Source organism: Anthonomus grandis, chromosome 18, assembly GCF_022605725.1.
Source record: "Anthonomus grandis grandis chromosome 18, icAntGran1.3, whole genome shotgun sequence".
Lineage (NCBI taxonomy): Eukaryota > Metazoa > Arthropoda > Insecta > Coleoptera > Curculionidae > Anthonomus > Anthonomus grandis.
The window spans coordinates 5,423,585-5,450,010 of NC_065563.1; positions in this window are offsets into that span (position 1 = coordinate 5,423,585).

The following is a 26,426-nucleotide window of genomic DNA, read 5'->3' on the forward strand; positions in this document are numbered from 1 at the left end:
CGAATAAGATTTAAATTTACTATTTCGCATATACAAGATAGCCAAATGATGTTCTTTACGATTTGAAGACAACCACAATTAAGAAAACATAATAACTAATAGCATTAACGATTGTTCCGATTTAATTTTTCGAAATAATTTGATTAACCCTAAATGATTTTTAAAAATAGTTTTATGTAATATGTTTTAAAAAAATAGTCATATCTCACTCAATTAAACTTTCTATTATTCAAATATAATTTAAAATTAATGTTTAGGTTATCAAGATGACTAAAATGATCCTTTTTAAGTTTTGGACATAACCAGAATGAAGAAAATTGATTTCTATTACCTATAGCTATTGTACCGATATGATTTCAATTTAATTTTTACATAAAATTTGTTTAACCCTAAGTAATATTTTTAAATATTTTGATGTATTGTGATTAAAAAAAAGAGTCATATCTCACTCAATTACGGTTATCTATTATTCAAATTTATTTTAAAATTAATATTTAGGTTATACAAGATGACTCAAATGATCCTTTTTAAGTTTTGGACATAACCAGGGCTAAGAAAATATAACAATTACTCATTATAGCATTGTCCGATTTGATTCCAATTTAATCTTTGAAGTTCATTTGATATACTGTAAATTATTTTTAAAATTTTTCTTATGAATTGTTTTTTAAAAAAATAATTATGTCTCACTCTATTACTGTTATTTATTATTCGAATATAATTTACATTTGCTATTTCGCATATACAAGATAGCCAAATGATGTTTTTTACGGTTTGAACACAACCACAATTAAGAAAATATAATAACTAATAGCATTAACGATTGTTCCGATTTAATTTTTAGATATAATTTGATTAACCCTAAATGATTTTTAAAAATATTTTAATGTATTGTGTTTAAAAAAATAGTCATATCTCACTCAATTACGGTTATCTATTAGTCAAATATAATTTTAAATTATTATTTAGTTTATACAACATGACTCAAATGATCCTTTTTATGTTTTGGACATAACCAAGATAAAGAAAATCGATTAGTATTGTATAGCTATTGTTCCGATATGATTTCAATTTAATTTTTAGATATAATTTGTTTAACCCTAAGTAATTTTTTAAAATATTTTGATGTATTGTGTTTAAAAAAAAAATAGTCATATCTCACTCAATTACAGTTATCTATTATTCAAATTTATTTTAAAATTAATATTTAGTTATACAAGATGACCCAAATGATCCTTTTTAAGTTTTGGACATAATCAGGGTTAAGAAAATAGAACAATTAATCATTATAGCATTGTCCGATTTGATTCCAATTTAATTTTTGAAGTTCATTTGATGTACTGTAAATTATTTTTAAAATTTTTCTTATGAATTGTTTTTTAAAAAAATAATTATGTCTCACTCTATTACTGTTATTTATTATTCGAATATAATTTACATTTGCTATTTCGCATATACAAGATAGCCAAATGATGTTTTTTGCGGTTTGAACACAACCAGAGTTAAGAAAATGTAATTACTAATAGCGTTGGCGATTGTTCCTATTTAATTTTAATTCAATTTTTAGATATAATTTGATTAACCCTAAATGATTTTAAAAAATAATTTTATGTATTGTTTTAAATAAATAGTCATATCTCACTCAATTACGGTTATCTATTATTCAAATATAATTTAAAATTATTATTTAGTTTATACAAGATGAGTCAAATGATCCTTTTTATGTTTTGGACATAACCAGGATAAAGAAAATCGATTATTATCACCTCTATCTATTGTTCCGATATGATTTCAATTTAATTTTTAGATATAATTTGTTTAACCCTAAGTAATTTTTTAAAATATTTAGATGTATTGTGTTTAAAAAAAAATAGTCATATCTCACTTAATTACGGTTATCTATTATTCAAATTTATTTTAAAATTAATATTTAGTTATAGAAGATGACCCAAATGATCCTGTTTAAGTTTTAGACATAATCAGGGTTAGGAAAATAGAACAATTAATCATTACAGCATTGTCCGATTTGAATCCAATTTAATTTTTGAAGTTCATTTGATGTACTGTAAATTATTTTTAAAATTTTTGCTATGAATTGTTTTTTTAAAAAATTATTATATCTCAGTCTATTACTGTTATTTATTATTCGAATATAATTTACATTTACTATTTCGCATATACAAGATAGCCAAATCATGTTTTTTACGGTTTGAACACAACCAGAATTAAGAAAATATAATAACTAATAGCGTTAACGATTGTTCCGAATTAATTTTAATTTAATTTTTAGATATAATTTGATTAACCCTAAATGATTTTTAAAAATATTTTGATGTATTGTGTTTAAAAAAAAAAGTCATATCTCACTCAATTACGGTTATCTAGTATTCAAATTTATTTTAAATTTAATATTTAGTTATACAAGATGACCCAAATGATCCTTTTTAAGTTTTGGACATAATCAGGGTTAAGAAAATAGAACAATTAATCATTATAGCATTGTCCGATTTGATTCCAATTTAATTTTTGAAGTTCATTTGATTTACTGTAAATTATTTTTAAATTTTTCTTATAAATTGAATTTAAAAAAAAATAATTATATCTCACTCTATTACTGTTATCTATTATTCAAATATAATTTAAAATTAATATTTAGTTTATACAAGATGACTCAAATGATCCTTTTTATGTTTTGGACATAACCAGGATAAAGAAAATCGATTACTATTACCTATAGCTATTGTTCCGATATGATTTTAATTTAATTTTTAGATATAATTTGTTTAACCCTAAATAATTATTTTAAATTTTTAAATGTATTGTGTTTTAAAAAAATAGTCATATGTCACTCAATTACGGTTATCTATTATTCCAATTTATTTTAAAATTAATATTTAGGTTATACAAGATTACTCAAATGATCCTTTTTAAGTTCTGGACATAACCAGGGTTAACAAAATAGAACGATTAATCATTATAGCATTGTCCGATTTGATTCCAATTTAATTTTTGAAGTTCATTTGATTTACTGTAAATTATTTTTTAAATTTTTCTTATAAATTGTTTTAAAAAAAAAAATTATATCTCACTCTATTACTGTTATCTATTATTCGAATAAGATTTAAATTTACTATTTCGCATATACAAGATAGCCAAATGATGTTCTTTACGATTTGAAAACAACCACAATTAAGAAAACATAATAACTAATAGCATTAACGATTGTTCCGATTTAATTTTTCGATATAATTTGATTAACCCTAAATGATTTTTAAAAATAGTTTTATGTAATATGTTTTAAAAAAATAGTCATATCTCACTCAATTACACTTTCTATTATTCAAATATAATTTAAAATTAATGTTTAGGTTATCAAGATGACTAAAATGATCCTTTTTAAGTTTTGGACATAACCAGAATGAAGAAAATTGATTTCTATTACCTATAGCTATTGTACCGATATGATTTCAATTTAATTTTTACATAAAACTTGTTTAACCCTAAGTAATATTTTTAAATATTTTGATGTATTGTGATTAAAAAAAAGAGTCATATCTCACTCAATTACGGTTATCTATTATTCAAATTTATTTTAAAATTAATATTTAGGTTATACAAGATGACTCAAATGATCCTTTTTAAGTTTTGGACATAACCAGGGCTAAGAAAATGGAACAATTACTCATTATAGCATTGTCCGATTTGATTCCAATTTAATCTTTGAAGTTCATTTGATATACTGTAAATTATTTTTAAAATTTTTCTTATGAATTGTTTTTTAAAAAAATAATTATGTCTCACTCTATTACTGTTATTTATTATTCGAATATAATTTACATTTGCTATTTCGCATATACAAGATAGCCAAATGATGTTTTTTACGGTTTGAACACAACCACAATTAAGAAAATATAATAACTAATAGCATTAACGATTGTTCCGATTTAATTTTTAGATATAATTTGATTAACCCTAAATGATTTTTAAAAATATTTTAATGTATTGTGTTTAAAAAAATAGTCATATCTCACTCAATTACGGTTATCTATTAGTCAAATATAATTTTAAATTATTATTTAGTTTATACAAGATGACTCAAATGATCCTTTTTATGTTTTGGACATAACCAAGATAAAGAAAATCGATTACTATTGTATAGCTATTGTTCCGATATGATTTCAATTTAATTTTTAGATATAATTTGTTTAACCCTAAGTAATTTTTTAAAATATTTTGATGTATTGTGTTTAAAAAAAAATAGTCATATCTCACTCAATTACAGTTATCTATTATTCAAATTTATTTTAAAATTAATATTTAGTTATACAAGATGACCCAAATGATCCTTTTTAAGTTTTGGACATAATCAGGGTTAAGAAAATAGAACAATTAATCATTATAGCATTGTCCGATTTGATTCCAATTTAATTTTTGAAGTTCATTTGATGTACTGTAAATTATTTTTAAAATTTTTCTTATGAATTGTTTCTTAAAAAAATAATTATATATCACTCTATTACTGTTATCTAGTATTCGAATATGATTTAAACTTACTATTTCGCATATACAAGATAGCCAAATGATGTTTTTTGCGGTTTGAACACAACAAGAGTTAAGAAAATGTAGTTACTAATAGCGTTGGCGATTGTTCCTACTTAATTTTAATTAAATTTTTAGATATAATTTGATTAACCCTAAATGATTTTTAAAAATAGTTTTATGTATTATGTTTTAAAAAAATAGTCATATCTCACTCAATTACGGTTATCTATTATTCAAATATAATTTAAAATTATTATTTAGTTTATACAAGATGAGTCAAATGATCCTTTTTATGTTTTGGACATAACCAGGATGAAGAAAATCGATTATTATTACCTATAGCTATTGTTCCGATATGATTTCAATTTAATTTTTAGATATAATTTGTTTAACCCTAAGTAATTTTTTAAAATATTTTGATGTATTGTGTTTAAAAAAAAATAGTCATATCTCACTCAATTACAGTTATCTATTATTCAAATTTATTTTAAAATTAATATTTAGTTATACAAGATGACCCAAATGATTCATTTTTAAGTTTTGGACATAATCAGGGTTGAGAAAGTAGAACAATTAATCATTATAGCATTGTCCGATTTGATTCCAATTTAATCTTTGAAGTTCATTTGATGTACTGTAAATTATTTTTAAAATTCTTCTTATGAATTGGTTTTTAAAAAAAGAATTTTATCTCACTCTATTACTGATATCTATTATTCGAATATAATTTAAATTTACTATTTCGCATATACAAGATAGCCAAATGATGTCTTTGCGGTTTGAACACAACCAGAGTTAAGAACATGTAGTTACTAATAGCGTTGGCGATTGTTCCTACTTAATTTTAATTCAATTTTTAGATATAATTTGATTAACCCTAAATGATTTTTAAAAATAGTTTTATGTATTATGTTTTAAAAAAAAAAGTCATATCTCACTCAATTACGGTTATCTATTATTCAAATTTAATTTAAAATTATTATTTAGTTTATACAAGATGAGTCAAATGATCCTTTTTATGTTTTGGACATAACCAGGATAAAGAAAATCGATTATTATTACCTACAGCTATTGTTCCGATATGATTTCAATTTAATTTTTAGATACAATTTGTTTAACCCTAAGTAATTTTTTAAAATATTTTGATGTATTGTGTTAAAAAAAAATAGTCATATCTCACTTAATTACGGTTATCTATTATTCAAATTTATTTTAAAATTAATATTTAGTTATAGAAGATGACCCAAATGATCCTGTTTAAGTTTTAGACATAATCAGGGTTAGGAAAATAGAACAATTAATCATTACAGCATTGTCCGATTTGAATCCAATTTAATTTTTGAAGTTCATTTGATGTACTGTAAATTATTTTTAAAATTTTTCCTATGAATTGTTTTTTTAAAAAATTATTATATATTAGTCTATTACTGTTATTTATTATTCGAATATAATTAAAATTTACTATTTCGCATATACAAGATAGCCAAATGATGTTTTTTGCGGTTTGAACACAACCAGAGTTAAGAAAATGTAATTACTAATAGCGTTGGCGATTGTTCCTATTTAATTTTAATTCAATTTTTAGATATAATTTGTTTTACCCTAAATAATTATTTAAAATTTTTTAATGTATTGTGTTTTAAAAAAATAGTCATATCTCACTCAATTACGGTTATCTATTATTTAAATTTATTTTAAAATTCATATTTAGTTATACAAGATGACCCAAATGATCCTTTTTAAGTTTCGGACAGAATCAGGGTTGAGAAAGTAGAACAATTAATCATTATAGCATTGTCCGATTTGATTCCAATTTAATTTTTGAAGTTCATTTGATGTACTGTAAATTATTTTTAAAATTTTTCTTATGAATTGTTTTTTAAAAAAATAATTTTATCTTACTCTATTACTGTTATTTATTATTCGAATATAATTTACATTTGCTATTTCGCATATACAAGATAGCCAAATGATGTTTTTTACGGTTTGAACACAACCACAATTAAGAAAACATAATAGCATTAACGATTGTTCCAATTTAATTTTTAGATATAATTTGTTTAACCCTAAGTAATTTTTTAAAATATTTTGATGTATTGTGTTTAAAAAAAAATAGTCATATCTCACTCAATTACAGTTATCTATTATTCAAATTTATTTTAAAATTAATATTTAGTTATACAAGATGACCCAAATGATCCTTTTTAAGTTTTGGACATAATCAGGGTTAAGAAAATAGAACAATTAATCATTATAGCATTGTCCGATTTGATTCCAATTTAATTTTTGAAGTTCATTTGATGTACTGTAAATTATTTTTAAAATTTTTCTTATGAATTGTTTCTTAAAAAAATAATTATATATCACTCTATTACTGTTATCTATTATTCGAATATGATTTAAACTTACTATTTCGCATATACAAGATAGCCAAATGATGTTTTTTGCGGTTTGAACACAACAAGAGTTAAGAAAATGTAGTTACTAATAGCGTTGGCGATTGTTCCTACCTAATTTTAATTCAATTTTTAGATATAATTTGATTAACCCTAAATGATTTTTAAAAATAGTTTTATGTATTATGTTTTAAAAAAATAGTCATATCTCACTCAATTACGGTTATCTATTATTCAAATATAATTTAAAATTATTATTTAGTTTATACAAGATGAGTCAAATGATCCTTTTTATGTTTTGGACATAACCAGGATAAAGAAAATCGATTATTATTACCTATAGCTATTGTTCCGATATGATTTCAATTTAATTTTTAGATATAATTTGTTTAACCCTAAGTAATTTTTTAAAATATTTTGATGTATTGTGTTTAAAAAAAAATAGTCATATCTCACTCAATTACAGTTATCTATTATTCAAATTTATTTTAAAATTAATATTTAGTTATACAAGATGACCCAAATGATCCTTTTTAAGTTTTGGACATAATCAGGGTTGAGAAAGTAGAACAATTAATCATTATAGCATTGTCCGATTTGATTCCAATTTAATCTTTAAAGTTCATTTGATGTACTGTAAATTATTTTTAAAATTCTTCTTATGAATTGGTTTTTAAAAAAAGAATTTTATCTCACTCTATTACTGATATCTATTATTCGAATATAATTTAAATTTACTATTTCGCATATACAAGATAGCCAAATGATGTCTTTGCGGTTTGAACACAACCAGAGTTAAGAAAATGTAGTTACTAATAGCGTTGGCGATTGTTCCTACTTAATTTTAATTCAATTTTTAGATATAATTTGATTAACCCTAAATGATTTTTAAAAATAGTTTTATGTATTATGTTTTAAAAAAATAGTCATATCTCACTCAATTACGGTTATCTATTATTCAAATTTAATTTAAAATTATTATTTAGTTATACAAGATGACCCAAATGATCCTTTTTAAGTTTTGGACAGAATTAGGGTTGAGAAAGTAGAACAATTAATCATTATAGCATTGTCCGATTTGATTCCAATTTAATTTTTGAAGTTCATTTGATGTACTGTAAATTATTTTTAAAATTTTTCTTATGAATTGTTTTTTAAAAAAATAATTATATCCCACTCTATTACGGTTATTTATTATTCGAATATAATTTACATTTGCTATTTCGCATATACAAGATAGCCAAATGATGTTTTTTACGGTTTGAACACAACCACAATTAAGAAAACATAATAACTAATAGCATTAACGATTGTTCCGATTTAATTTTTAGATATAATTTGATTAACCCTAAATGATTTTTAAAATTATTTTAATGTATTGTGTTTAAAAAAATAGTCATATCTCACTCAATTACGGTTATCTATTATTCAAATATAATTTTAAATTATTATTTAGTTTATACAAGATGACTCAAATGATCCTTTTTATGTTTTGGACATAACCAGGATAAAGAAAATCGATTACTATTACCTATAGCTATTGTTCCGATATGATTTCAATTTAATTTTTAGATATAATTTGTTTAACCCTAAGTAATTTTTTAAAATATTTTGATGTATTGTGTTAAAAAAAATAGTCATATCTCACTTAATTACGGTTATCTATTATTCAAATTTATTTTAAAATTAATATTTAGTTATAGAAGATGACCCAAATGATCCTGTTTAAGTTTTAGACATAATCAGGGTTAGGAAAATAGAACAATTAATCATTACAGCATTGTCCGATTTGAATCCAATTTAATTTTTGAAGTTCATTTGATGTACTGTAAATTATTTTTAAAATTTTTCCTATGAAATGTTTTTTTTAAAAATTATTATATCTCAGTCTATTACTGTTATCTATTATTCAAATATAATTTAAAATTATTATTTAGTTTATACAAGATGACTCAAATGATCCTTTTTATGTTTTGGACATAACCAGGATAAAGAAAATCAATTACTATTACCTATAGGAATTGTTCCGATATGATTTTAATTTAATTTTTAGATATAATTTGTTTAACCCTAAGTAATTTTTTAAAATATTTTGATGTATTGTGTTTAAAAAAAAATAGTCATATCTCACTCAATTACGGTTATCTATTATTCAAATTTATTTTAAAATTAATATTTAGTTATACAAGATGACCCAAATGATCCTTTTTAAGTTTTGGACATAATCAGGGTTAAGAAAGTAGAACAATTAATCATTATAGCATTGTCCGATTTGATTCCAATTTAATCTTTGGTGTTCATTTGATGTACTGTAAATTATTTTTAAAATTTTTCTTATGAATTGGTTTTTAAAAAAAGAATTTTATCTCACTCTATTACTGATATCTATTATTCGAATATAATTTAAATTTACTATTTCGCATATACAAGATAGCCAAATGATGTCTTTGCGGTTTGAACACAACCAGAGTTAAGAAAATGTAGTTACTAATAGCGTTGGCGATTGTTCCTACTTAATTTTAATTCAATTTTTAGATATAATTTGATTAACCCTAAATGATTTTTAAAAATAGTTTTATGTATTATGTTTTAAAAAAATAGTCATATCTCACTCAATTACGGTTATCTATTATTCAAATTTAATTTAAAATTATTATTTAGTTATACAAGATGACCCAAATGATCCTTTTTAAGTTTTGGACAGAATTAGGGTTGAGAAAGTAGAACAATTAATCATTATAGCATTGTCCGATTTGATTCCAATTTAATTTTTGAAGTTCATTTGATGTACTGTAAATTATTTTTAAAATTTTTCTTATGAATTGTTTTTTAAAAAAATAATTATATCCCACTCTATTACGGTTATTTATTATTCGAATATAATTTACATTTGCTATTTCGCATATACAAGATAGCCAAATGATGTTTTTTACGGTTTGAACACAACCACAATTAAGAAAACATAATAACTAATAGCATTAACGATTGTTCCGATTTAATTTTTAGATATAATTTGATTAACCCTAAATGATTTTTAAAATTATTTTAATGTATTGTGTTTAAAAAAATAGTCATATCTCACTCAATTACGGTTATCTATTATTCAAATATAATTTTAAATTATTATTTAGTTTATACAAGATGACTCAAATGATCCTTTTTATGTTTTGGACATAACCAGGATAAAGAAAATCGATTACTATTACCTATAGCTATTGTTCCGATATGATTTCAATTTAATTTTTAGATATAATTTGTTTAACCCTAAGTAATTTTTTAAAATATTTTGATGTATTGTGTTAAAAAAAATAGTCATATCTCACTTAATTACGGTTATCTATTATTCAAATTTATTTTAAAATTAATATTTAGTTATAGAAGATGACCCAAATGATCCTGTTTAAGTTTTAGACATAATCAGGGTTAGGAAAATAGAACAATTAATCATTACAGCATTGTCCGATTTGAATCCAATTTAATTTTTGAAGTTCATTTGATGTACTGTAAATTATTTTTAAAATTTTTCCTATGAAATGTTTTTTTTAAAAATTATTATATCTCAGTCTATTACTGTTATCTATTATTCAAATATAATTTAAAATTATTATTTAGTTTATACAAGATGACTCAAATGATCCTTTTTATGTTTTGGACATAACCAGGATAAAGAAAATCAATTACTATTACCTATAGGAATTGTTCCGATATGATTTTAATTTAATTTTTAGATATAATTTGTTTAACCCTAAGTAATTTTTTAAAATATTTTGATGTATTGTGTTTAAAAAAAAATAGTCATATCTCACTCAATTACGGTTATCTATTATTCAAATTTATTTTAAAATTAATATTTAGTTATACAAGATGACCCAAATGATCCTTTTTAAGTTTTGGACATAATCAGGGTTAAGAAAGTAGAACAATTAATCATTATAGCATTGTCCGATTTGATTCCAATTTAATCTTTGGTGTTCATTTGATGTACTGTAAATTATTTTTAAAATTTTTCTTATGAATTGTTTTTAAAAAAAAATAATTATATATCACTCTATTACTGTTATCTATTATTCGAATATGATTTAAACTTACTATTTCGCATATACAAGATAGCCAAATGATGTTTTTTACGGTTTGAACACAACTACAATTAAGAAAACATAATAACTAATAGCATTAACGATTGTTCCGATTTAATTTTTAGATATAATTTGATTAACCCTAAATGATTTTTAAAAATATTTTGATGTATTATGTTTAGAGAAAATAATCATATCTCTGTCAATTACGGTTATCTATTATTCAAATATAATTTAAAATTAATATTTAGGTTATCAAGATGACTCAAATGATCCTTTTTAAGTTTTGGACATAACCAGGGTTAAGAAAACAGAACGATTAATCATTATAGCAATGTCCGATTTGATTCCAATTTAATTTTTGAAGTTCATTTGATTTACTGTAAATTATTCTTATAAATTCTTAAAAAAAAAAAAAATTATTATATTTCACTCTATTACTGTTATCTATTATTCGAATAAGATTTAAATTTACTATTTCGCATATACAAGATAGCCAAATGATGTTCTTTACGGTTTGAAGACCACCACAATTAAGAAAACATAATAACTAATAGCATTAACGATTGTTCCGATTTAATTTTTCGATATAATTTGATTAACCCTAAATGATTTTTAAAAATATTTTGATGTATTGTGTTTAAAAAAAATTATCATATCTCTCTCAATTACGTTTATCTATTATTCAAATTTATTTTAAAATTAATATTTATTTTATACAAGATGACTCAAATGATCCTTTTTAAGTTTTGTACATAACCAGGGTTAAGAAAATAGAACAATTAATCATTATAGCATTGTCCGATTTGATTCCCATTTAATTTTTGAAGTTCATTTAATTTACTGTAAATTATTTTTAAATTTTTCTTATAAATTGTTTTAAAAAAAATAATTATATCTCACTCTATTACTGTTATCTATTATTCAAATATAATTTAAAATTATTATTTAGTTTATACAAGATGACTCAAATGATCCTTTTTATGTTTTGGACATAACCAGGATAAAGAAAATCAATTACTATTACCTATAGGTATTGTTCCGATATGATTTTAATTTAATTTTTAGATATAATTTGTTTAACCCTAAGTAATTTTTTAAAATATTTTGATGTATTGTGTTTAAAAAAAATAGTCATATCTCACTCAATTACAGGGTTAAGAAAGTAGAACAATTAATCATTGTAGCATTGTCCGATTTGATTGATTCCAATTTAATCTTTGGTGTTCATTTGATGTACTGTAAATTATTTTTAAAATATTTATGTATTGTTTTTTAAAAAAATAATTATATTTCACTCTATTACTGTTATCTATTATTCGATTATAATTTAAATTTACTATTTCGCATATACAGGATAGCAAAATGATGTTTTTTTATGGTTTGAACACAACCGGAGTTAAGAAAATGTAATAACTAATAGCGTTGGCGATTGTTCCTATTTAATTTTAATTCAATTTTTAGATATAATTTGATTAACCCTAAATGATTTTTAAAAAAAAATTTAATGTATTGTGTTTAAAAAAATTGTCATATCTCACTCAATTACGGTTATCTATTATTCAAATTTATTTTAAAATTAATATTTAGGTTATACAAGATGACACAAATTATCCTTTTTAAGTTGTGGACATAATCAGGGTTAAGAAAGTAGAACAATTAATCATTATAGCATTGTCCAATTTGATTCCAATTTAATTTTTGAAGTTCATTTGATATACTGTAAATAATTTTTAAAATTTTTCTTATGAATTGTTTTTTAAAAAAATTATTATATCTCACTCCATTACTGTTATTTATTATTCGAATATAATTTACATTTACTATTTCGCATATACAAGATAGCCAAATGATGTTTTTTACGGTTTGAACACAACCACAATTAAGAAAACATAATAACTAATAGCGTTAACGATTGTTCGGATTTAAATCTAATTTAATTTTTAGATATAATTTGGATAACCCTAAATAATTTTTAAAAATATTTTGAAGTATTGTGTTTAAAAAAAATAGTCATATCTCACTCAATTACGGTTATCTATTATTCAAATATAATTTAAAATTAATATTTAGTTTATACAAGATGACTCAAATGATCCTTTTTAAGTTTTGGACATAACCAGGGTTAAGAAAATAGAACAATTAATCTTTATAGCATTGTCCGATTTGATTCCCATTTAATTTTTAAAGTTCATTTGATCTACTGTAAATTATTTTTAAAATTTTTCTTATAAATTGTTTTTTAAAAAAATAATTATATCTCTCTCTATTATTGTTATCTATTATTCGAATATGATTTAAAATTATTATTTAGGTTATACAAGATGACTCAAATGATCCTTTTTATGTTTTGGACATAACCAGGATAAAGAAAATCGATTACTATTACCTATAGCTATTGTTCCGATATGATTTTAATTTAATTTTTAGATATAATTTGTTTTACCCTAAATAATTATTTTAAATTTTTTAATGTATTGTGTTTTAAAAAAATAGTCATATCTCACTCAATTACGGTTATCTATTATTCAAATTTATTTTAAAATTAATATTTACTTATACAACTTATACAAGATGACCCAAATGATCCTTTTTAAGTTTTGGACATATTCAGGGTTAAGAAAGTAGAACAATTAATCATTATAGCATTGTCCGATTTGATTGATTCCAATTTAATCTTTGGTGTTCATTTGATGTACTGTAAAATATTTTTAAAATTTTTCTTATGAATTGTTTTAAAAAAAAATTATTATATCTCACTCTATTACTGTTATTTATTATTCGAGTAAACTTTACATTTACTATTTCGCATATACAAGATAGCCAAATGATATTTTTTACGGTTTGAACACAACCAGAATTAAGAAAATATAATAACTAATAGCGTTAACGATTGTTCCGATTTAAATCTAATTTAATTTTTAGATATAATTTGAATAACCCTAAATAATTTTAAAAAATATTTTGAAGTATTATGATTAAAAAAAATAGTCATATCTCACTCAATTACGGTTATCTATTATTCAAATTTATTTTAAAATTAATATTTACTTATACAAGATGACCCAAATGATCCTTTTTAAGTTTTGGACATAATCAGGGTTAAGAAAGTAGAACAATTAATCATTATAGCATTGTCCGATTTGATTGATTCCAATTTAATCTTTGGTGTTTATTTGATGTACTGTAAATTATTTTTAAAATTTTTCTTATGAATTGTTTTAAAAAAAAATTATTATATCTCACTCTATTACTGTTATTTATTATTCGAATATAATTTACATTTACTATTTCGCATATACAAGATAGCCAAATGATATTTTTTACGGTTTGAACACAACCAGAATTAAGAAAATATAATAACTAATAGCGTTAACGATTGTTCCGATTTAAATCTAATTTAATTTTTAGATATAATTTGATTAACCCTAAATAATTTTAAAAAATATTTTGAAGTATTATGTTTAAAAAAAATAGTCATATCTCACTCAATTACGGTTATCTATTATTTAAATTTATTTTAAAATTAATATTTATGTTATACTAGATGACACAAATTATCCTTTTTAAGTTGTGGACATAATCAAGGTTAAGAAAGTAGAACAATTAATCATTATAGCATTGTCCGATTTGATTCCAATTTAATTTTTGAAGTTCATTTGATGTACTGTAAATTATTTTTAAAATTTTTCTTATGAATTGTTTTTTTTTATAAAAATTATTATATCTCACTCTATTACTGATATCTATAATTCGAATTTAATTTAAATTTACTATTTTGCATATACAAGATAGCAAAATGATGTTTTTTACGGTTTGAACACAACCAGAGTTAAGAAAATGTAATAACTAAGAGCGTTGGCGATTGTTCCTATTTAATTTTAATTCAATTTTTAGATATAATTTGATTAACCCTAAATGATTTATAAAAATAGTTTTATGTATTATGTTTAAAAAAAATAGTCATATCTCACTCAATTACGGTTATCTATTATTTAAATTTATTTTAAAATTAATATTTATGTTATACTAGATGACACAAATTATCCTTTTTAAGTTTTGGACATAACCGGGTTAAGAAAATAGAACAATTAATCATTATAGCATTGTCCGATTTGGTTCCAATTTAATTTTTGAAGTTCATTTGATGTACTGTAAATTATTTTTAAAATTTTTCTTATGAATTGTTTTTTAAAAAAAATTATTATATCTCACTCTATTACTGTTATTTATTATTCGAATATAATTTACATTTACTATTCCGCATATACAAGATAGCCAAATGAAGTTTTTTACGGTTTGAACACAACCAGAATTAAGAAAATATAATAACTAATAGCGTTAACGATTGTTCGGATTTAAATCTAATTTAATTTTTAGATATAATTTGATTAACCCTAAATGATTTTTAAAAATATTTTGTTGTATTGTGTTTAAAAAAATAGTCATATCTCACTCAATTACGGTTATCTATTATTCAAATTTATTTTAAAATTAATATTTAGTTATACAAGATGACCCAAATGATCCTTTTTAAGTTTTGGATATAATCAGGGTTAAGAAAGTAGAACAATTAATCATTGTAGCATTGTCCGATTTGATTGATTCCAATTTAATCTTTGGTGTTCATTTGATGTACTGTAAATTATTTTTAAAATATTTATGTATTGTTTTTTAAAAAAATAATTATATTTCACTCTATTACTGTTATCTATTATTCGAATATAATTTAAATTTACTATTTCGCATATACAGGATAGCAAAATGATGTTTTTTATGGTTTGAACACAACCGGAGTTAAGAAAATGTAATAACTAATAGCGTTGGCGATTGTTCCTATTTAATTTTAATTCAATTTTAAGATATAATTTGATTAACCCTAAATGATTTTTAATAATATTTTAATGTATTGTGTTTAAAAAAATTGTCATATCTCACTCAATTACGGTTATCTATTATTCAAATTTATTTTAAAATTAATATTTAGGTTATACAAAATGACACAAATTATCCTTTTTAAGTTGTGGACATAATCAGGGTTAAGAAAGTAGAACAATTAATCATTATAGCATTGTCCGATTTTATTCCAATTTAATTTTTGAAGTTCATTTGATGTACTGTAAATAATTTTTAAAAATTTTTTTATGAATTGTTTTTTAAAAAAATTATTATATCTCACTCCATTACTGTTATTTATTATTCGAATATAATTTACATTTACTATTTCGCATATACAAGATAGCCAAATGATGTTTTTTACGGTTTGAACACAACCAGAATTAAAAAATCATAATAACTAATAGCGTTAACGATTGTTCGGATTTAAATCTAATTTAATTTTTAGATATAATTTGAATAACCCTAAATAATTTTTAAAAATATTTTGAAGTATTGTGTTTATAAAAAAATAGTCATATCTCACTCAATTACGGTTATCTATTATTCAAATATAATTTAAAATTAATATTTAGTTTATACAAGATGACTCAAATGATCCTTTTTAAGTTTTGGACATAACCAGGGTTAAGAAAATAGAACAATTAATCTTTATAGCATTGTCCGATTTGATTCCCATTTAATTTTTGAAGTTCATTTGATCTACTGTAAATTATTTTTAAAATTTTTCTTATAAATTGTTTTTTAAAAAAATAATTATATCTCTCTCTATTATTGTTATCTATTATTCGAATATGATTTAAAATTATTATTTAGGTTATACAAGATGACTCAAATGATCCTTTTTATGTTTTGGACATAACCAGGATAAAGAAAATCGATTACTATTACCTATAGCTATTGTTCCGATATGATTTTAATTTAATTTTTAGATATAATTTGTTTTACCCTAAATAATTATTTTAAATTTTTTAATGTATTGTGTTTTAAAAAAATAGTCATATCTCACTCAATTACGGTTATCTATTATTCAGATTTATTTTAAAATTAATATTTACTTATACAAGATGACCCAAATGATCCTTTTTAAGTTTTGGACATAATCAGCGTTAAGAAAGTAGAACAATTAATCATTATAGCATTGTCCGATTTGATTGATTCCAATTTAATCTTTGGTGTTCATTTGATGTACTGTAAATTATTTTTAAAATTTTTCTTATGAATTGTTTTAAAAAAAAATTATTATATCTCACTCTATTACTGTTATTTATTATTCAAATATAATTTACATTTACTATTTCGCATATACAAGATAGCCAAATGATATTTTTTACGGTTTGAACACAACCAGAATTAAGAAAATATAATAACTAATAGCGTTAACGATTGTTCCGATTTAAATCTAATTTAATTTTTAGATATAATTTGAATAACCCTAAATAATTTTAAAAAATATTTTGAAGTATTATGTTTTAAAAAAGTCTTATCTCACTCAATTACGGTTATCTATTATTTAAATTTATTTTAAAATTAATATTTATGTTATACTAGATGACACAAATTATCCTTTTTAAGTTGTGGACATAATCAGGGTTAAGAAAGTAGAACAATTAATCATTATAGCATTGTCCGATTTGATTCCAATTTAATTTTTGAAGTTCATTTGATGTACTGTAAATTATTTTTAAAATTTTTCTTATGAATTGTTTTTTTTATAAAAATTATTATATATCACTCTATTACTGATATTTATAATTCGAATTTAATTTAAATTTACTATTTCGCATATACAAGATAGCAAAATGATGTTTTTTACGGTTTGAACACAACCAGAGTTAAGAAAATGTAATAACTAAGAGCGTTGGCGATTGTTCCTATTTAATTTTAATTCAATTTTTAGATATAATTTGATTAACCCTAAATGATTTATAAAAATAGTTTTATGTATTATGTTTTAAAAAAATAGTCATATCTCACTCAATTACGGTTATCTATTATTTAAATTTATTTTAAAATTAATATTTATGTTATACTAGATGACACAAATTATCCTTTTTAAGTTTTGGACATAACCGGGTTAAGAAAATAGAACAATTATTCATTATAGCATTGTCCGATTTGATTCCAATTTAATTTTTGAAGTTTATTTGATGTACTGTAAATAATTTTTAAAATTTTTCTTATGAATTGTTTTTTAAAAAAAATTATTATATCTCACTCTATTACTGTTATTTATTATTCGAATATAATTTACATTTACTATTCCGCATATACAAGATAGCCAAATGATGTTTTTTGCGGTTTGAACACAACCAGAGTTAAGAAAATGTAGTTACAAATAGCGTTGGCGATTGTTCCTATTTAATTTTAATTCAATTTTTAGATATAATTTGATTAACCCTAAATGATTTTTAAAAATAGTTTTATGTATTATGTTTTAAAAAAATAGTCATATCTCACTTAATTACGGTTATCTATTATTCAAATATAATTTAAAATTATTATTTAGTTTATACAAGATGAGTCAAATGATCCTTTTTATGTTTTGGACATAACCAGGATAAAGAAAATCGATTACTATTACCTATAGCTATTGTTCCGATATGATTTCAATTTAATTTTTAGATATAATTTGATTAACCCTAAATGATTTTTAAAAATATTTTGATGTATTGTATTTAAAAAAAAATAGTCATATCTTACTTACTTACGGTTATCTATTACTCAAATTTATTTTAAAATTAATATTTACTTATACAAGATGACCCAAATAATCCTGTTTAAGTTTTAGACATAATCAGGGTTAGGAAAATAGAACAATTAATCATTACAGCATTGTCCGATTTGAATCCAATTTAATTTTTGAAGTTCATTTGATGTACTGTAAATTATTTTTAAAATTTTTCCTATGAAATGTTTTTTTAAAAAATTATTATATCTCAGTCCATTACTGTTATTTATTATTCGAATATAATTTAAATTTTCCAATTTAATTTTAATTTAATTTTTAGATATAATTTGATTTTTAAATGATAAAATATAATGATTTTTAAAAATATTTTGATGTATTGTGATTAAAAAAAATAGTCATATCTCACTCAATTACGGTTATCTATTATTCAAATTTATTTTAAAATTAATATTTAGGTTATACAAGATGACTCAAATGATCCTTTTTAAGTTTTGGACATAACCAGGGCTAAGAAAATAGAACAATTAATCATTACAGCATTGTGCGATTTGATTCCAATTTAATCTTTGGTGTTCATTTGATGTACTGTAAATTATTTTTAAAATTTTTCTTATGAATTGTTTTTTAAAAAAATTATTATATCTCACTCTATTACTGTTATTTATTATTCGAATATAATTTACATTTGCTATTTCGCATATACAAGATAGCCAAATGATGTTTTTTACGGTTTGAACACAACCACAATTAAGAAAACATAATAACTAATAGCATTAACGATTGTTCCGATTTAATTTTTAGATATAATTTGATTAACCCTAAATGATTTTTAAAAATATTTTAATGTATTGTGTTTAAAAAAATAGTCATATCTCACTTAATTACGGTTATCTATTATTCAAATTTAATTTTAAATTATTATTTAGTTTATACAAGATGACTCAAATGATCCTTTTTATGTTTTGGACATAATCAGGATAAATAAAAAACGATTACTATTACCTATAGCTATTGTTCCGATATGATTTCAATTTAATTTTTAGATATAATTTGTTTAACCGTAAGTAATTTTTTAAAATATTTTGATGTATTGTGTTTAAAAAAAAATAGTCATATCTCACTCAATTACGGTTATCTATTATTCAAATTTATTTTAAAATTAATATTTAGTTATACAAGATGACCAAAATGATCCTTTTTAAGTTTTGGACATAATCAGGGTTAAGAAAGTAGAACAATTAATCATTATAGCATTGTGCGATTTGATTCCAATTTAATCTTTGGTGTTCATTTGATGTACTGTAAATTATTTTTAAAATTTTTCTTATGAATTGTTTTTTAAAAAAATTATTTTATCTCAGTCTATTACTGTTATTTATTATTCGAATATAATTTACATTTACTATTTCGCATATACAAGATAGCCAAATGATGTTTTTTGCGGTTTGAACACAACCAGAGTTAAGAAAATGGAATAACTAATAGCGTTGGCGATTGTTCCGATTTAATTTTAATTCATGATTCCAATTTAATTTTTGAAGTTCATTTGATTTACTGTAAATTATTTTTAAAATTTTTCTAATGAATTGTTTTTTAAAAAATTAATTATATCTCACTCTATTACTGTTATTTATTATTCGAATATAATTTACATTTGCTATTTCGCATATACAAGATAGCCAAATGATGTTTTTTACGGTTTGAACACAACCACAATTAAGAAAACATAATAACTAATAGCATTAACGATTGTTCCGATTTAATTTTTAGATATAATTTGATTAATTCTAAATGATTTTTAAAAATATTTTAATGTATTGTGTTTAAAAAAATAGTCATATCTCACTCAATTACGGTTATCTATTATTCAAATTTTTTTTAAAATTAATATTTAGGTTATACAAGATGACCCAAATGATCCTTTTTAAGTTTTGGACATAACCAGGGTTAAGAAGATAGAACAATTCATCATTACAGCATTGTCCGATTTGAATCCAACTTAATTTTTGAAGTTCATTTGATGTACTGTAAATTATTTTAAAAATTTTTCTTAATAATTGTTTTTTTTTTTAAATTATTATACTCACTCTATTACTGTTATTTATTATTCGTATATTATTTACATTTACTATTTCGCATATACAAGATAGCTAAATGATGTTTTTTACGGTTTGAACACAACCAGAATTAAGAGAATATAATAATAGCGTTAACGATTGTTCCGATTTAATTTTTAGATATAATTTGATTAACCCTAAATGATTTTTTAAAATATTTTGATGTATTGTGTTTAAAAAAAATAGTCATATCTCACTCAATTACGGTTAATTATTATTCGAATTTATTTTTAAATTCATATTTAGCTTATACAAGATGACACAAATGATCTTTTTTAAGTTTTGGACATAATCAGGGTTAAGAAAGTAGAACAATTAATCATTATATGTCCGATTTGATTCCAATTTAATTTTCGAAGTTCATTTGATGTACTGTAAATTATTTTTAAAATTTTTCTTATGAATTGTTTTTCAAAAAAATAATTTTATATCACTCTATTACCGTTATTTATTATTCGAATATAATTTTCATTTGCTATTTCGCATATACAAGATAGCCAAATGATGTTTTTTACGGTTTGAACACAATCAGAATTAAGAAAATATAATAAATAATAGCGTTAACGATTGCTCCGATTTAATTTTTAGATATGATTTGATTAACCTTAAATGATTTTTAAAAATATTTTGAAGTATTATGTTTTAAAAAAATAGTCATATCTCACTCAATTACGGTTATCTATTATTTAAATTTATTTTAAAATTAATATTTATGTTATACTAGATGACACAAATTATCCTTTTTAAGTTGTGGACATAATCAGGGTTAAGAAAGTAGAACAATTAATCATTATAGCATTGTCCGATTTGATTCCAATTTACTTTTTGAAGTTTATTTGATATACTGTAAATCATTTTTAAAATTTTTCTTATGAATTGTGTTTTAAAAAAATAATCATATCTCACTCTATTACTGTTTTCTATTATTCGAATATAATTTAAATTTACTATTTCGCATATACAAAATAGCCAAATGATGTTTTTTACGGTTTGAACACAACCAGAGTTAAGAAAATGTAATAACTAATAGCGTTAGCGATTGTTTCGATTTAATTTTAATTCAATTTTTAGATAAAATTTGAATAACCCTAAATAATGTTTTAAAGTATTCTGTTGTATTGTGTAAAAAAAAATAGTCATATCTCACTCAATTACGGTTATCTATTATTCAAATTTATTTTAAAATTCATATTTGGGTTGTACAAGATGACACAAATGATCCTTTTTAAGTTTTAGACATAACCAGGGTTAAGATAATAGAACAATTAATCATTATAGCATTGTCCGATTTAATTCCAATTTACTTTTTGAAGTTTATTTGATGTACTGTAAATTATTTTTAAAATTTTGCTGATGTATTGTTTTTAAAAAAATTTATTATATTTACACTATTACTGTTATCGATTATTCGAATATAATTTAAATTTACTATTTCGCATATACAAGATAGCCAGATGATGTTTTTTACGGTTTGACCACAACCAGAGTTAAGAAAATGTAATAACTAATAGCGTTAGCGATTGTTCCGATTTAATTTTAATTCAATTTTTAGATAAAATTTGAAAAACCCTAAATAATGTTTTAAAGTATTCTGTTGTGTTGTGTTTAAAAAAAATAGTCATATCTCACTCAATTACGGTTATCTATTATTCAAGTTTATTTTAAAATTCATATTTGGGTTGTACAAGATGACACAAATGATCCTTTTTAAGTTTTAGACATAACCAGGGTTAAGAAAATAGAACAATTAATCATTATAGCATTGTCCGATTTGATTCCAATTTAATTTTTGAAGTTCATTTGATGTACTGTAAATAATTTTTAAAATTTTTCTTATAAATTGTTTTTTAAAAAAATAATTATATCTCACTCAATTACGGTTATCTATTATTCGAATATGATTTAAATTTACTATTTCGCATATACAAGATAGCCAAATGATGTTCTTTACGGTTTGAACACAACCAGAATTAAGAAAATATAATAACTAATAGCATTAACGATTGTTCCGATTTAATTTTAATTTAATTTTTAGATATAATTTGATTAACCCTAAATGATTTTTTAAAATATTTTGAGGTATTGTGTTTAAAAAAAATAATCATATCTCACTCAATTACGGTTATCTATTATTCAAATTTATTTTAAAATTCATATTTATGTCATACAAGACGACCCAAATGATCCTTTTTAAGTTTTGGATATAACCAGGGTTAAGAAAATAATACAATTAATCATTATAGCATTGTCCGATTTGATTCCAATTTAATTTTTGAAGTTCATTTGATGTACTGTAAATTATTTTTAAAATATTTCTTATGAATTCTTTTTTAAAAAAATAATCATATCTCTCTCTATTACTGTTATCTATTATTCGAATATAATTTAAATTTACTATTTCGCATATACAAGATAGCCAAATGATGTTTTTTACGGTTTGAACACAACCAGAGTTAAGAAAATATAATAAATAATAGCGTTAATGATTGTTCCGATTTAATTTTTAGATATAATTTGATTAACCCTAAATGATTTTTAAAAATAGTTTTATGTATTGTGTTTAAAAAAAATAGTCATATCTCACTTAATTACGGATATCTATTATTCAAATTTATTTTAAAATTAATATTTAGGTTATACAAGATGACCCAAATGATCCTTTTTAAGTTTTGGACATAACCAGGGTTAAGAAAGTAGAACAGTTAATCATTATAGCATTGCCCGATTTGATTCCAATTTAATTTTTGAAGTTCATTTGATGTACTGTAAATTATTTTTAAAATTTTTCTTATGAATTGTTTTTTAAAAAAATAATAATATCTATCTCTATTACTGTTATCTATTATTCGAATATAATTTAAATTTACTATTTCGCATATACAAGATAGCCAAATGATGTTTTTTACGGTTTGAACACAACCAGAGTTATAAAAATATAAAAACTAATAGCGTTAGCGATTGTTCCGATTTAATTTTAATTCAATTTTTAGATAAAATTTGAATAACCCTAAATAATTTTTTTTTAATATTTTGATGTATTGTGTTTCAAAAAAATAGTCATGTCTCACTCAACTACGGGTATCTATTATTCAAATTTATTTTAAAATTAATAATTAGGTTATACAAGATGACCCAAATGATCCTTTTTAAGTTTTGGACATAACCAGAGTTAAGAAAGTAAAACAGTTAATCATTATAGCATTGTCCGATTTGATTCCAATTTAAATTTTGAAGTTCATTTGATTTACTGTAAATTATTTTTAAAATTTTTCTTATGAATTGTTTCTTAAAAAAATAATTATATCTCACTCTATTACTGTTATCTATTATTCGAATATAATTTAAATTTACTATTTCGCATATACAAGATAGCCAGATGAGGTTTTTTACGGTTTGACCACAACCAGAGTTAAGAAAATGTAATAACTAACAGCGTTGGCGTTTGTTCCGATTTAATTTTTAGATATAATTTGATTCACCCTAAATGATTTTTAAAAATATTTTAATGTATTGTGTTTAAAAAAATTGTCATATCTCACTCAATTGCGGTTATCTATTATTCATATTTATTTTAAAATTAATATTTAGGTTATACAAGGTGACCCAAATGATCCTTTTTAAGTTTTGGACATAACCCGGGTTAAGGAAATAGAACAATTAATCATTATAGCATTGTCCGATTTGATTCCAATGTAATTTTTGAAGTTCATTTGATGTACTGTAAATAATTTTTAAAATTTTTCTTATAAATTGATTTAAAAAAAAATAATTATATCTCACTCAATTACGGTTATCTATTACTCAAATTTACTTTAAAATTAATATTTAGGTTATACAAGGTGACCCAATTGATCCTTTTTAAGTTTTGGACATAACCTGGGTTAAGAAAATAGAACAATTAATCATTATAGCATTGTCCGATTTGATTCCAATTTAATTTTTGAATTTCATTTGATATACTGTAAATTATTTTTAAAATTTTTCTTATGAATTGCTTTTTAAAAAAATAATTATATTTCACTCTATTCGAATATAATTTAAATTTACTATTTCGCATATACAAGATAGCCAAATGATGTTTTTTACGGTTTGAACACAACCAGAATTAAGAAAATATAATAAATAATAGCGTTAACGATTGTTCCGATTTAATTTTTAGATATAATTTGATTAACCCTAAATGATTTTTAAAAATAATTTTATGTATTGTGTTTAAAAAAAAATAGTCATATCTCACTCAATTACGGTTATGTAGTATTCGAATTTATTTTAAAATTCATATTTGGGTTGTACAAGATGACACAAATGATCCTTTTTAAGTTTTAGACATAACCAGGGTTAAGAAAATAGAACAATTAATCATTATAGCATTGTCCGATTTGATTCCAATTTACTTTTTGGAGTTTATTTGATGTACTGTAAATTATTTTTAAAATTTTGCTGATGTATTGTTTTTAAAAAAAATTATCATATTTTACACTATTACTGTTATCTATTATTCGAATATAATTTAAATTTACTATTTCGCATATACAAGATAGCCAGATGATGTTTTTTACGGTTTGACCACAACCAGAGTTAAGAAAATGTAATAACTAATAGCGATGGCGATTGTTCCGATGTAATTTTTAGATATAATTTGATTAACCCTAAATCATTTAAATAAATAGTTTTATGTATTGTGTTTTAAAAAAATAGTCATATCACACTCAATTACGGTTATCTATTATTCAAATTTATTTTAAAATTAATATTTAGGTTATACGAGATGACTCAAATGATCCTTTTTAAGTTTTGGACATAACCAGGGTTAAGAAAATAGAACAATTAATTATTATAGCATTGTCCAATTTGAATCCAATTTAATTTTTGAAGTTTTGATGTACTGTAAATTATTTTTAAAATTTTTCTTATGAATTGTTTTTTAAAAAAATAATCATATCTCACTCTATTACTGTTTTCTATTATTCGAATATAATTTAAATTTACTATTTGGCATATACAAGATAGCCAAATGATGTTTTTTACGGTTTGAACACAACCAGAATTAAGAAAATATAATAAATAATAGCGTTAACGATTGCTCCGATTTAATTTTTAGATATGATTTGATTAACCCTAAATGATTTTAAAAAATAATTTTATGTATTGTGTTTAAAAAAATAGTCATATCTCACTCAATTACGGTTATCTATTATTCAAATTTATTTTAAAATTCATATTTAGATTATACAAGATGACACAAATGATCCTTATTAAGTTTTAGACATAACCAGGGTTAAGAAAATAGAACAATTAATCATTATAGCACTGTCCGATTTGATTCCAATTTAATTTTTGAAGTTCATTTGATGTAGTGTAAATAATTTTTAAAATTTTTCTTATAAATTGTTTTTTAAAAAAATAATTATATCTCACTCAATTATGGTTATCTATTATTCGAATTTATTTTAAAATTCATATTTAGGTTATACAAGACGACCCAAATGATCATTTTTAAGTTTTGGACATAACCAGGGTTAAGAAAATAGAACAATTAATTATTATAGCATTGTCCAATTTGAGTCCAATTTAATTTTTGAAGTTTTGATGTACTGTAAATTATTTTTTAAATTTTTTTTATAAATTGTTTCTTAAAAAAATAATTATATCTCTCTCTATTACTGTTATCTATTATTCGAATATGATTTAAATTTACTATTTCGCA